Below are 12,827 nucleotides of genomic sequence, written 5' to 3'. Positions count from 1 at the left end.
GAGGTTGGGTATATTAAGGGATTTAGCAGATTTAGGAATCCGAGGTAGAATGCTGAAATGTGTAGCCGATTTCATGTCGGACCGAACATTCCAGGTGCGTTTAGGAACGGTGCTGTCACGTGTATTCATTCAGGAAAATGGTGTGCCACAAAGATGCGTACTAAGCACAACACGCTTTATAGTAAAAATGAACTGTGTTAACAAAGTCATTCCCCCCTCTATTATGCACTCCATATACGTCGATGATCTGCAAATAGCGTGCCGTGCCTCAAACTTACATACATGTGAAAGGCAGCTCCACATAACAATTAATAAACTAATGGAGTGGGCTGAGAAAAATGGCTTCCGCTTCTCTACTAAAAAAAACCGTTACAGTGCTATTCTCGAAAAAACGAGGATTGTACTTAGACCCGCTTCTAAAATTGAATGATATCGCACTGCAGGTAAAACAAGAATGTAAATTCTTGGGAGTAATCTATGATAAAAAACTAAACTTGCTAGCCAACATCAAAACACTAAAAATTAAGGCAAATACAGCATTCAGTATCCTGAAAGTTCTGTCTAGGGTTCCGACCGAACATGTCTTCTACGTATTTACCGGTCTCTTGTGCGTAGCCTTTTAGACTACGGCTCAGTGGTTTATGGCTCAGCCAGGCAATCCTACATCCAACTACTTGATCCAGTACATAACCTTGGATTGCGGCTGGCTAGTGGTGCCTACAGAACATCACCCTTTTAAAGTTTATATGTTGAGTGTAATGAACCCTCCTTACAGCAGCGCAGAGCATTACTCATTTTTTTCCTACGTACTCAGAATTCAGTCATTACCTCGACACATATGCTACAACATCCTTACACAGTGCAACTCACGCTTACACTACACAAATAAACCGAATATGATTAGGCCACTTGTCCTGCGGTATGAGCAATACTGTCGGGATTATGACATTCCCACGAAGTCCTCCAGGTTGCCAAGAAACCACAATGGTTGGCCCCATGGTACAATTTCACACAGTTGTGTGACTGGACACTATCACATTTAAAGAAAAGAGACACTCCACACGAACACATCGTACAAGAATTCCGTGCTCTTCAGGACATGTATGAAAAGCACATGGAATTCTACACGGACGGCTCCAAAACAAAAGAACACGTGGGTGTAGGGGCCGTAACAGAAAATTTGGAAACAAGTATTCGTCTGTTAACATGCTTCGGTTTTCACTGCTGAAGTTTATGCTGTATGGGTTGTAGTTAAAAAGATTATCACTGGCAAGCACAAAAACACAGTCATATACACTGATTCCTTAAGTACACTGAAGGCTTTAAATCTGAAATCTGACTGTGAACCCCCTGTTAGGGGATATACTAAACATGGTCGCGCTTAATAAATATGGGAGATCAATCCGCTTCTGCTGGGTACCAAGTCATGTTGGGATACCGGGTAACGAAGCAGCCGATAGATGTGCATCGATGGCAGCGAACAAAGCGATAACAAACACAACACCTCCATACAAAGATAGCATCCGCGCGATTAGAAAAGTCTTAACGGCGAAATGGCAACGCGAATGGGACCGTTGTGCTGACAACAAACTACATGTCACGAAACACATAGTTGCCGATTGGAAGTCATGCTGTCATCAGGAGCGGTTCACCGAAGTAGTTTTATGCCGGCTACGCATTGGGCACACACACCTCACACACAATTACTTCCTTACGAAAGAAGACACACCAACATGCGAGAAATGTCAACAGCCACTAACAGTTATGCACATATTACTCACATGTACGCAGACTGAAACACACAGACGAACAGTTTTGCACAAATTATATCAACTACACATACCTTTACACCCTGCTCTAATTTTAGGTGATGATCCGCTAGTCCCATTATGTGACATCCGTAAGTTTCTAGACACACTGGACTTTTACATAAAACATAGAATAATAACAAAGCCTTTTCCTCCATTCACTGGATTTTAAAACACCTAGTGTTTGGCGCAGCATAGCCTTAACCGTTTTTGCGCCACTAAACCCCATTTAACTAACTAACCTAGTAGTACGGCGGCAGGATCCGATGAAATTTTATTACAGCTAATCAAAATCTTGGTCCAAAGAGTAAGGCAGTGATGTCTAATGCCAAAGAGCAGGTGATCAGAAAGAAGTTCCTTTTCGGTGGCATGAAGGCAAGATGAAACTCATCTACAGCGGCAAAGGTGATAAGGATAAGACGAGCTCGTACAGGCAAGTTACAGTAACGTCGGTGGTATATCGAATGGCAATGCAAGCCAAAAATTGGAACTGTCGAAGTGGGTGGAGAAAAATGATGTACCAGGGGAACTGAAGAATGGTTTCAGACCAGGCAAACGCTTATACCATAATATGTTTGCACTAACACAGTGCATAGAGGCTTCAGTTGCTCAGAATTGACCTTTATGGATATCATTTCTAGATAGTAAAGAAACCTATGGCAACGTAGACAAGTACTTATTATCGGATTTACTTAAGCACGAAGGCTTAGAGGAGGAAGTAGTGGAGCCGTAAGTTGACGGAGATATACAGAGACAACCGAATACAAATTGTATGGGAAAGTCGAAAAGGTAATGAAGTAGTGTGAATTCACGAAGGACTTAAGAAAGCATGTCCTCTGTCTTCATTGTTGCTCACGCTTTATGTTAAGGTCATAGAAAGACGACAGGAAGACAGCGAATTATGGTTTGATTTTTGCTGCATGCGTAATCGATAAAAAGTGCAACAGAAGCGCCCTGGACTGATGTATGTGGGCGACATAGTGCAATTAACGGAAAATAAAAGAGATATACAGATAATTGCGAATATCTGTAGCAACGCAGTGACAAATTTATGCCTGAAGTTTAGCACAGAGAAATAGGGGGACTATAGTTATAATGATAAATTCTTCATTTGTGGATTTACAGGATACAATTTGGCTGGGACAGGTAATTATGATTTTTAATGAAGAGACGAGTAATTAGGTGGCGTCAATGCAACAGCAATTCATATCCATAGTCAAGCAATATAGATACTTCGGCACATACCTAAACGAAATAAATAGACTTACTCAATAGCCACCAAGAGAAATGGAATGCTGCAGTAATGAAACAGAGAGCACTGTGTGGCCACAATAAGTATGAGGTGGTGCGTAGAGTTTGGAAAGGAGTAAAGGTTCCAGCGTTAACGGTTTCAAGTGCCACTGTATGCTTAAAATCGGATATCTTGCCGGGGTTGTAAGTAAACCAAACATCGGTAGGCCGGTTGGCTTTGGGAGCCCACCGTAAAGCCACAAATGAGGAGGCGCAGGGTGGCATGGGTCGGACTTCTTTTGAACTCGGAGAAGTATAGAGCAAAATTAGTTTTGAAGAAAGAGAAAGGAAAGTAGATGAAAATAAATGGGCAGCTTAAATGCACAAGTATATGTACTTGAAAACCGTGGACACAAAATGAAAGAAGACGTCAAGAAAGTTGCCAGCGAAGTACAAGGTACTTGAAACTGTAAATAGACAACCAGGAGGCATCAGAAAGAAAGAGGCAGTTAATTCTATGCAAAGAATCGAAACAAAATGGACCATGGAGATTTACAAGAATGAGAAGAGAGAAAGTAGAAGCGAAAATCTGTACGATAACACAGAGGCAGTGCCTTGCTAAGTGAGGGTCGGGCCTGTAGCCTAAAGACAACAACCTACCAGAGCAAATGTTCGGAACTAGATGTAGCATGTGTATGCAGCAGCAAAAATCCGGAGAGCACTAATGGAATGCGAAAGGATTCAGCCAGTGAGAACCGTAGGCAACGTACACCTTCCAGAAGCGCTCGGGTTTAAAGTGAACGGTTGCGCCAAGTGGTCAGCAGTCGAGATAAAGCAGATATGTTTAGATCATTGGCGAAAAAAAAAACAGAGAAGAAATTGATATGACCGGGTCTCTCACAGTCATAGCTCGCGGTACAAAGTAGGTTTTGAAGAAAAAAAGAGATATTAAGGGAAGTGGGAAGCAAGGCACCAAGGCAACCAGTAGGCAAGCTCTCCCAAGTAACAAAGGACATAATAAAGAAACGACAAAGAATGAAAGTGTCCAACTCAAGAGGTAAGATTGAATTCGCGGAACTGTTAAAACATATCCACAAAAAGAAAATAAGTGATATTCGAAATTATAATGTAAGAAAGACTGAAGACGTCGTAAAATATGGACCCAGCCTGAAACCAGTCAGAAGGAAGCTTGGAATAGGACAAACCGAGATCTATGAACTGAAAAATAAGCAGGGTAATATCATCAGCAATGTCGAAGGTATAGTAAAAGCAGCGGAAGAATTCTATACGGACCTGTACAGTACCCAGAGGACTCAGAAGTACTTGATTCGAAACAATAATGAACAGTATACAGAAACTCCTCCTATAACTAGATATTAGGTCAGAAGGGCTATTAGGTTATCTGAAGATGGGTTATTTTCAAATGCATCTAAAAATCGCTGCAGAATTTCCATTCCCTGAATAAAAAAATGTGATATCACTGAGACACTGCATCTAAAAGCAGAAGCAATAAGAATACAGGGGCAATCATTCTCTTTTTCGATAAGTTATTTCTGGTGATCTTCTGGCATTCTTTTTTGTGGGTTCACATTTGTTAGCCTTTTACAGCTAATGCACTTTGATTCTATTTTCCTTTCTCACTCTCGCATACGGTTCTTCAACAACGGTACCTCCTACTGTATGTGAACGGCGCAAATAAAAATAATGTAACTGGAGAGACCTCGTCAAATATGGTGGAGTGGTTCCCGAGCGAACCGTTTTCTCCTTTTCCATGTGTTTAAGTAAGAGCTAAAGCTTCCTCTTAATATCAGTACGCCACTTGACTAATACGAGAGACGCTTGGAACAAAAACCATTGATTTAGCATTGATGCTTGACCACCTGACTTAAGGACCTATTCTTGATGTTTTTTCTAATGGATCTGCAGAGGGGGAACAGTCACGCTGTGCCAGTTATATTCCAATGAGACTTTCACTGTTATTGATCGGGTAATGGATAAGCTATCTTTTTTTTTAAATAGCGCCTCATTTATTCATCCTTATTAGGAACCTACTCCTAATATTTTCCTTGTTGTCTTTCCTAAGCGGTGATTTTGTGTTTAGATCTACTGACGAGCAGCGAAGCATCTCCTCGGACCATCACCAGGGGGTACAACAATAAGCTTATACTCTATTTCTGTGACCTTCTGGCTATAGCTACTTGCCTCTCCGCCTAAGCGGTGCATGCGTGGAACTCGGCACACCTCGCCTTCATAGTTTTTTTACCACATGAAATCGAACATTGTGTTAACGCCGTACATGAGTAGTTCTCCGTGTAGAAGCAGCTCTTCTCAATGTTGTGCCATCAGGTGTGTTCTTTATTCTATCCTCGGTATCTCGCGGTTGAATAGACTTGCCGCTTCAATAGGTTCGAATGCTTCAGTAGAATAAGCGAGGCCCAGATGGAGGCGTACAAAACAGCCGATTGCCCTGGAGACCTCATAATCAACACTCTTTTGACCACTTCCACCTGTCCAAGCGACGTCCACTTAACCGTGTCTTGCGTCAACCGAACCCATTTGTACGTTTCCTTATCTCACCTACCCAACTAGTTTTCCACCCTGTTCTATATACGTTCTGCTGCCAGGAATTTGTTCCTCTAATCTAAGACCTGTTTCCTGCTGTGCGCATAATATGACCATTGTCACTTGACGTGTTCCTCTTAATCGTAACTACAACAGTCAGGTGTGCACTAAGGCATTGCCGTGTTTCTTTATTGTTACGGGTTTCAGAAACCGTCTTCGCGGTGGCCATAGTTCCCTATTATTTGTTGCAGGCTGAAACATCCCACTGTGTCATCAAGGCACTTAGTCAGGGGAGAAGATCAGCGAAGGTGGAAGGAGAAACGCTTGTTTCGTTGTGAACTGCGGGCGGTAGCTACGCCTATTGTTTTGTATTCCGTTGAGTCTTCCGACCTGAAAGCAAAAGGAAGAAAAGTAAATGTTGTTCAACGAGACCAGAGTGATTCCGCTTTAATATAATTTGCATCTCACCACATACAGAGGCGTAGCCGTGACAAAGTACGTGAGCCATTATTATACGTTAGTTGGATATTAGCTCGGCCTCCGTTGCTTTGGTAATTAGGCTATTTTAACGACCGAAGGTTTAAACTGCTGGCGCACTCCGCTCCGCACACGTGGTTTAAATACTAAGTGCGCGTCTGTTGTTAAAATCGGAGAGGTCGATTTCTGTCGCGCGTCGCGTTGCGGAACATTGCAACGACCTATCAGATGTTTGCCATGCTATCTTGCTGAGTCTTGCGCGATATTCAAACGGGCCGACATATTAATTAATTTCCACGCTCTTTAACCAGTCGTCACTCGAAATTCAAGACTAAGGGAAGTTGTTTTAGTTTGAATCAAAATTTTCAAGGCTTGCTGATGAACAGCGCAGACAGAAGAAAAGAATCGACACATTGACACGGGTTGGCAACGCAGTGCTGGTGTCGACGACTCTTATTCTTGGCCGTAGTCTTCTATAGCTGTTTATAACGATACCTTAAAGCTGCTTAGAACGATATCTCTGCTCTTGCCTTTCGTGCTCCAAGCTTTATTTTTTTGAAGCGAGCAGTAAGTAGTCAGTGAGCAGAGCAGTAAGCGAGCAGGCCAGTAAGTCATTGAAAGTCATTCCTTGGAATCAGCTTTGCTAAAACCGTGCGTTCACTAAATGCGGTCTAGTTTCTGCAACCAAATTGGACGCCTTTTGCCAGCTGGTTTCCCTTTCGCGGTCGTCAACGCTATAGTAGGGTCTCTTCTGCAAAAAGTAAAGCTTGGACCGCGAAAGGCAAAAGCAGAGGTTCAACGACCGAAGGTGAGAGTGGAGGTTATACCCTACGTGCACAAGGTGTCACACAACATTAAAAAGGTTGCTAACCGTCATGGTATTCCTCTGGCTTTTTTTTCTGCGCCCAACAAGCTTTTGAAGGTTTGCTTCAAGGCATGAGGCACGAGGCATGAGAAGCTTTCTCTAAAGTGCTTCAGAGGGGTTGTATATGCAATTCTCTTGCGCTCTTGTAGGCACGTCTACATTGGGCAAAGCGAGCCTTGCGTGAATGAGCGTTTAAGAAAACATACGCAAAAATAATGAAAAATGAGGATAAGGACGTACATACGGTGGCTCATGTTACCGCATGTGAGTGTGACGCTTGATTTTCTGGCACGAATATTCCGGGCAGCACCTGCAGCGCCTCTTCTAGGCTTGCACTGGAGGCCTTCTTTATCAGGAAGAATAGAGATAGGTGTATAAGTGAGCCTTCCATCTCATTGCTAGATGGCGAATTGGACTTCTTGCGCAGCCGACTTTGATGTGCATGTGTCTGTTCTCTTTTGCTTGGTATGAGCATGCGTGTCAAAAGGATATATATGTACGATTCTAACCTTCCATTAAACAGTTGTGAGTAGTGCTTGTCTTTGTCCACCTTTCTTGTCTGTCGTTTTTATCGCGGTAAGTTACTACTTCAATTATGAGAAGCCAACAAACACTGACACCAAGACAACATAGGGGAAATAACTTGTGCCTAGTAAATGTAATGTAGAAACGATAAGTTAATGGAAATTAAAATGGATGAAAAAACAACTTGCGAATAAAACAAAAAAGAAACAAAAATTCGAAGGTTCTGGGTTCGGTTCCCACCTGCGGCAAGTTGTTTTTTATCCACTTTAATTTCCATTAACTTATCGTTTCTACATTACATTTACTAGGCACAAGTAATTTCCGCTATGTTGTCCTTGGTGTCAGTGTTTGTTGGCTTCTCATGATATGGCTAATAAAAACCGGGCCCCTCGGTTAACCCCTTTTCTTCTCGTTTATTACATAACGAGGGTCTCGAATCCGGTAACATTTATGCCTTCAGGTAGCATATGTGGGTTTATTGACCTGTTGCCTTCACCCAGAAAGATCACGTTCTCGTGACGCCTGCGGCAACAAGGACGTTCCACGTCCGCCGCCAAGCTCTGTGAGTGGTGGCGCTGGCTAACACTCCCAAGGTTTTACTAGTACACATAAATACCCAAGAAAGTGGATGGGAAAACAGCGCCGCGGTAGCTCAATTAGTAGAGCATCGCACGCAAAATGCGAAGGTTGTGGGTTCAGTTCCCACCTGCGGCATGCTGAACACAAATTGTCAGTGTGCCAGTCTATTTGCGGGAAGTTAAAATCGCCAAATAGTAGTATGTCTGCATTTGGGTGAGCAGCAATAAGCTGAGACATGGTTTGGTTAAGCTGGCTGCAAAATTCGGAAGTAGTGTGGGGAGGTCTGTAACAAACGCCTAGGATGTGTGGGCGTGATTGGATAGTCACCCATAATATTTCCAGCTGTGACTGAATATTGATGACTCCACAAGACAATCGTTCGTGGAATGCAATCAGTACACCACCACCGCGCGTAGATGCACGGTCATTGCGGTGCACACAAGAGTTCGGTAGGTCCGATAGCACTTCAGTATCGCTCACGTCGTCAGTGAGCCACGTCTCGGTAAGTATTAGTAGATTACTGCTAGAGGACAATACAATGCTAGATATACGTTTTTGTTCTTGAAGAAAACTGCGAATGTTAGTGTAAATTGCAGAAAGTGAAAGAGCATCGCTAGAGACAGCATATGGTCGTTTCTTTTCTTTCTTTTTTGGTGCTTCGTCTGCTATGATAATTCTTTGATGCTGTTAGTACTGTCGTCAAAGACCTAACGCTTTTGGTTCATATACAGAGTTTTGAAACGGACGGAAAATGGCTTGTTCTTGCTTTTCGCAAAAGCAAGGAGCTATTTACGGGCATTTTGGACTGGACGCGAGAAATCCTCATCGATGCCATAACTTGTCCCTTTAAGCATCCGGCCATTTGACAATATTGCAGCTTTGGTCTTGTGTAATGCAAGCTTTACTATTATGGGCCGGCAGCGACCGGCTGAGGGACGGCCGAGGCGATGCACACGTTCTATATTCCTTGGTTCCAAGGTTAACTGTAAAATATCCCGGCAAAGGTTTGCGACCAACTGCTCTGTTTCTGTGAATGTTTCCGAGGAGCAGGGATCGTGGATGCCGTAGAATATTAGGTTATTTCGCCTCGAATGGTTCTCGGCGTCATCCATACGGGCTTCCAGCTCCGAAATTGAGAGGCGGTGCGCTCTGTGCCAATGCGCATGATTTCAATTTCTTCCCGCAGTGGTACCAATGCCAGATAATGATTTTCGAGATCTGTTAGTCTTTCGTTGGATTTCCCTATTGTTTTGTCAGTATTGCCGACTTGAGCTTTGAGGCCTTGTATTTCTGCAATTACCTGCGCTTGGCCGTTAGTCAGATTACGCAATTCCGCGAGAAGGGCTTCAGTAGAAAGGCCAGGGTTAGATTCAATATCTCCAGCTTGGAGTAGTAGTGAGTGCATTACATTAACACATTCAGCAATATTAGTAACACAGTACCGTGGGCTCAGTAGCTGTACCAGGCAATGATTGCTCGTTTTTTTTTGTTTTTTCTTTTGCAAACATAACGTAAGGTTCACCAACCTGCTTAGCGAGAGTGAACTGATTAGTGGTCCGTGCACTGGTTCAGTCACCAAGCCCACAGGATCGCGCCGAAGGTGCTTGTTCCTTTATAGCTGGTGTATTTGTTGCTATCGACGATGATGCGGCAGCCCAAGCTTTGGAGAGTTCCGCTGTCCAGCGTGCCCCATGCGGATTAGGCAGGAACTGCAGCCTGCCGACAAGTAGGAGCCGGGTAGTGGGTCTGTAGTTTCCAGGATCGGTGAGTCCGCATTCCGATGTTGTTGGCGATGCCGCATGCGAAAGCGCAGCCAGCAGCAGGCGCACAACGCAGTAGACCATCTGCATAGCGAGATTGAACTGATTAGTGGTCCGTGCACTGGCACAGTCACCAGGCCCACCTCAATCAATCAATCAATCAATCAATCAATCAATCAATCAATCAATCAATCAATCAATCAATCAATCAATCAATCAATCAATCAATCTATCTATCAATAAGTCAGTCAATCAATCAATCAATCAATCAATCAATCAAGTATTATTTTCGCCGCAGACAATACATTGCTACTGCGAAAATAGGGGGTGAGAGAAAAAAGCTACACCTGGGCAGCTTGACTAAGCTCTAGCCACCCGTAGAGCAGCAGTGACACGACGATTTGATATGTGCATTCAGTTATGCAACAATCAGCAAATAAAGAAACGATTGGACGCTTCAATCACAAATGACAATTACAAGAACAATTACACAGCATACAGATTTCAATGAATAATTAGAAGCATAAGCAGTTTCAATACAGTCAAACAGCTCAAATAAGGTTTTGTTAGTTAGAGCGAGAACGTCCACATTCTTCCGGTCTAGCTCATTTAGTGTAGTTGCTAGAGCGTAGTCAAGCTTTTCTTTCCCATAATGGGCGCGCGAGAAGGGAACGTAGTATGGCGGTTGATATCGGAAAGGGTAGGAAATTGTACTTTTCCTGATATTTGATAATTCTTCGAATAGTTCCACCCTACCTAATGTGGCGTTTTTATAGGCTCTTAATAATTTGTATTTTTATATATTGTGGATTTTTTGAATTTTATGTTTGTGTAAGAGTGGTTCTGTGTGTTTCAAGAACGAGGAATTTCCTATTGATCTAAGGACTTTTTTCTGAATAAGGAAGAGTTTCTACAAGTTCGATGCTGTCGTGTTTCCCCATATTAACATGCGGTAATGTAAGTGGAAAGAGTGCAAAATACATCATCTTTTTAATGCTGACTGGAAAAGTGTGACGGTTCTGGCTTAATACACCGGCAGCTCTACTTAATTTTGGTAATAAAGTTCTCAGATGTTCATTCCAAGACATGTCTTCTGAGAAAATTACACCTAGAATTTTAAAAAGTTTTTCTATTTGAATTTTGAATGGCCCGACAGCAATATGGCAGTCTACATTTTCTAAGGTGCGATATGCAGGCCGCAAATTTTCTCCACTCGCGCTTTTGAAGAAGGAACTGTGTTTCAGGCAAGGCGCCAGAAAGAAGCAGGCACGTCCTCGAAAAGGTGTGGCTCGAGCCACCCGAGCACACACGAAGGAAACGAGCGCGCGCGGCAGCCCAGCGACCCGGAGCGAGCGGCGTCCTGGCCGTGTCGTCACTCGCGAGAGGACGCCACTCCAAGTTCTCGCCCCTAATGGCGCCACTGAATTTTAGGTCTCTTAACAGGCACATTTCACCTGTTCCTGTAGACACTGGGAATTGGTCGGCGCTCGCCGTACCGCTGGTGATGCGTGTTCACCTACTCGGTACACGTGAAGTTTTGCGCAACAGCATCCGTACACCGCTATTGTCTCCTAAACAGCAGAACGACGCTATCCGTCGAGCCGCCGTGCACGGTCATACGAGTGAACGCGCACAACCGTGGCTCGAACGTCATCTTTGGTTACCAGCGTGAAGGTCCAGATAGAAAGAACTGACAGGAAAAAGCGCCGAAAGAAAAGTGGCAAGGAAGACCTCTCACAGGAGGAGCGCGCCCAGCCTTCGTCTTTGGTGCGTCTCTCCCTGGACGATCTGTGCTTATTGGTTAGCGAAGCAAAATACCTCGGTGGACCTCGAAGTGAATGAGACCTAGCACTTAGGATGAATCTTTGTAGCACAATAATCTCCTTGGTGTTACGTGTTGAATGATTTCTGCACGGGTGCTGTTTCGTGTTCACAAATATCGGCGTGAAAATGATAATGACAACATAGCACACACATACAGCGCGGGATTCGCTCGTGTGTTCTTCTCAATTGAGCCTGTCGTTCTTGAGCTAGAGCTAGATGGACTTTGCTCGGTTACCAGTGTGTGGTATTGCTGGTACCTCAGGAACGGTTTCATTTAAGCACATAAATTGCGAGTCGCTCGTATGCCGTATCTATAATGGGAACAAAATAGCAGCTCTAGTGCACGACGACAGCAATGCACGCAGAAACATAGGCTGCGTTTCTTCTGCACAAGAAATCGACCAATGCAGTTGCAATGAAAGAAACCTCACCGTACGCAGAGCCAGTCGTTTTTCATTGCCCTTGTGCCTCGTTTTATTCTTCTTGCGCGAAAATGAAGAAGAAAAAAAAAAGAGAGAGAACGAAAACTATGCTGCCTTGTGCCCACTTCTCGCTTTGCGTTTGTGCAGCACGTCATTTCCATTTGTGATTCTTTAAAAGATCTACTCCACTACCTTTTTTTTTACTTTCTGATAATCGTGCAGCCTGTAGAGCGTACATATCCTTTTCGATGGAGCCCATAAGAAACTAGGGTATGAGGAAAAAGCTAATCTAAATTTATATGGCAGCCGGGGCTCTTTTTTCTTATGCTGTTGCTTCATTCTGCGACGTCTCTTGTGTTTTCGCAGTTTCGTTGACGTCTATCGCGCTTGCGTCGCCTCGTTTGCCCCTCTTTCTTTAGTTTTGCATTGTTCCTTACGAGGCCAGACTCCCTTTATTTTGCTTCTACCGCTGGCAGCAGTAGTCTGCTATCTGTTTTCTTTTTTTTCCCCGCCTTCTTTGATTTTCTGTCTCATATCGAACGGCACAAAATTGGTCTCTTGCGTTTTGCGCACGTCCCCTCCCCAGGCAACGTGAGTGCATTTGTATTTACATTGCCCGCTTTTACCGCTCTGTTTTACCGTTCCTGTGCAGTATTATTTATTTCTATTTCTTGTACTACCTCTTTTTATCCTGTCGCGATTTATGTTTGCCAACGTAAGCCTCCGTCCGACTTCTTTCGCTTGTTTCTCCTGGTGCGGGGCTCTTCTGCCTGCA

The 12,827-nt window shown here is 43.7% G+C and overlaps 1 protein-coding gene and 1 non-coding gene across 10 annotated transcripts in view; both read left to right on the top strand.

The window, feature by feature from the left end:
* Positions 1-12,827, top strand: part of nab (NGFI-A-binding protein homolog) — a 1,159,032-nt gene that overhangs the window by 671,674 nt on the left and 474,531 nt on the right. The gene's annotated exons all lie outside the window — the stretch shown is intronic.
* Positions 8,109-8,181, top strand: TRNAL-CAA (transfer RNA leucine (anticodon CAA)). The gene has a single exon. It is a non-coding gene; the product is annotated as a tRNA-Leu (tRNA).

Source organism: Dermacentor albipictus, chromosome 4, assembly GCF_038994185.2.
Source record: "Dermacentor albipictus isolate Rhodes 1998 colony chromosome 4, USDA_Dalb.pri_finalv2, whole genome shotgun sequence".
Classification (NCBI taxonomy): Eukaryota; Metazoa; Arthropoda; class Arachnida; order Ixodida; family Ixodidae; genus Dermacentor; species Dermacentor albipictus.
Note: the sequence above shows the minus strand (reverse complement) of the source record. Positions and strands in the feature narration are given on the sequence as shown.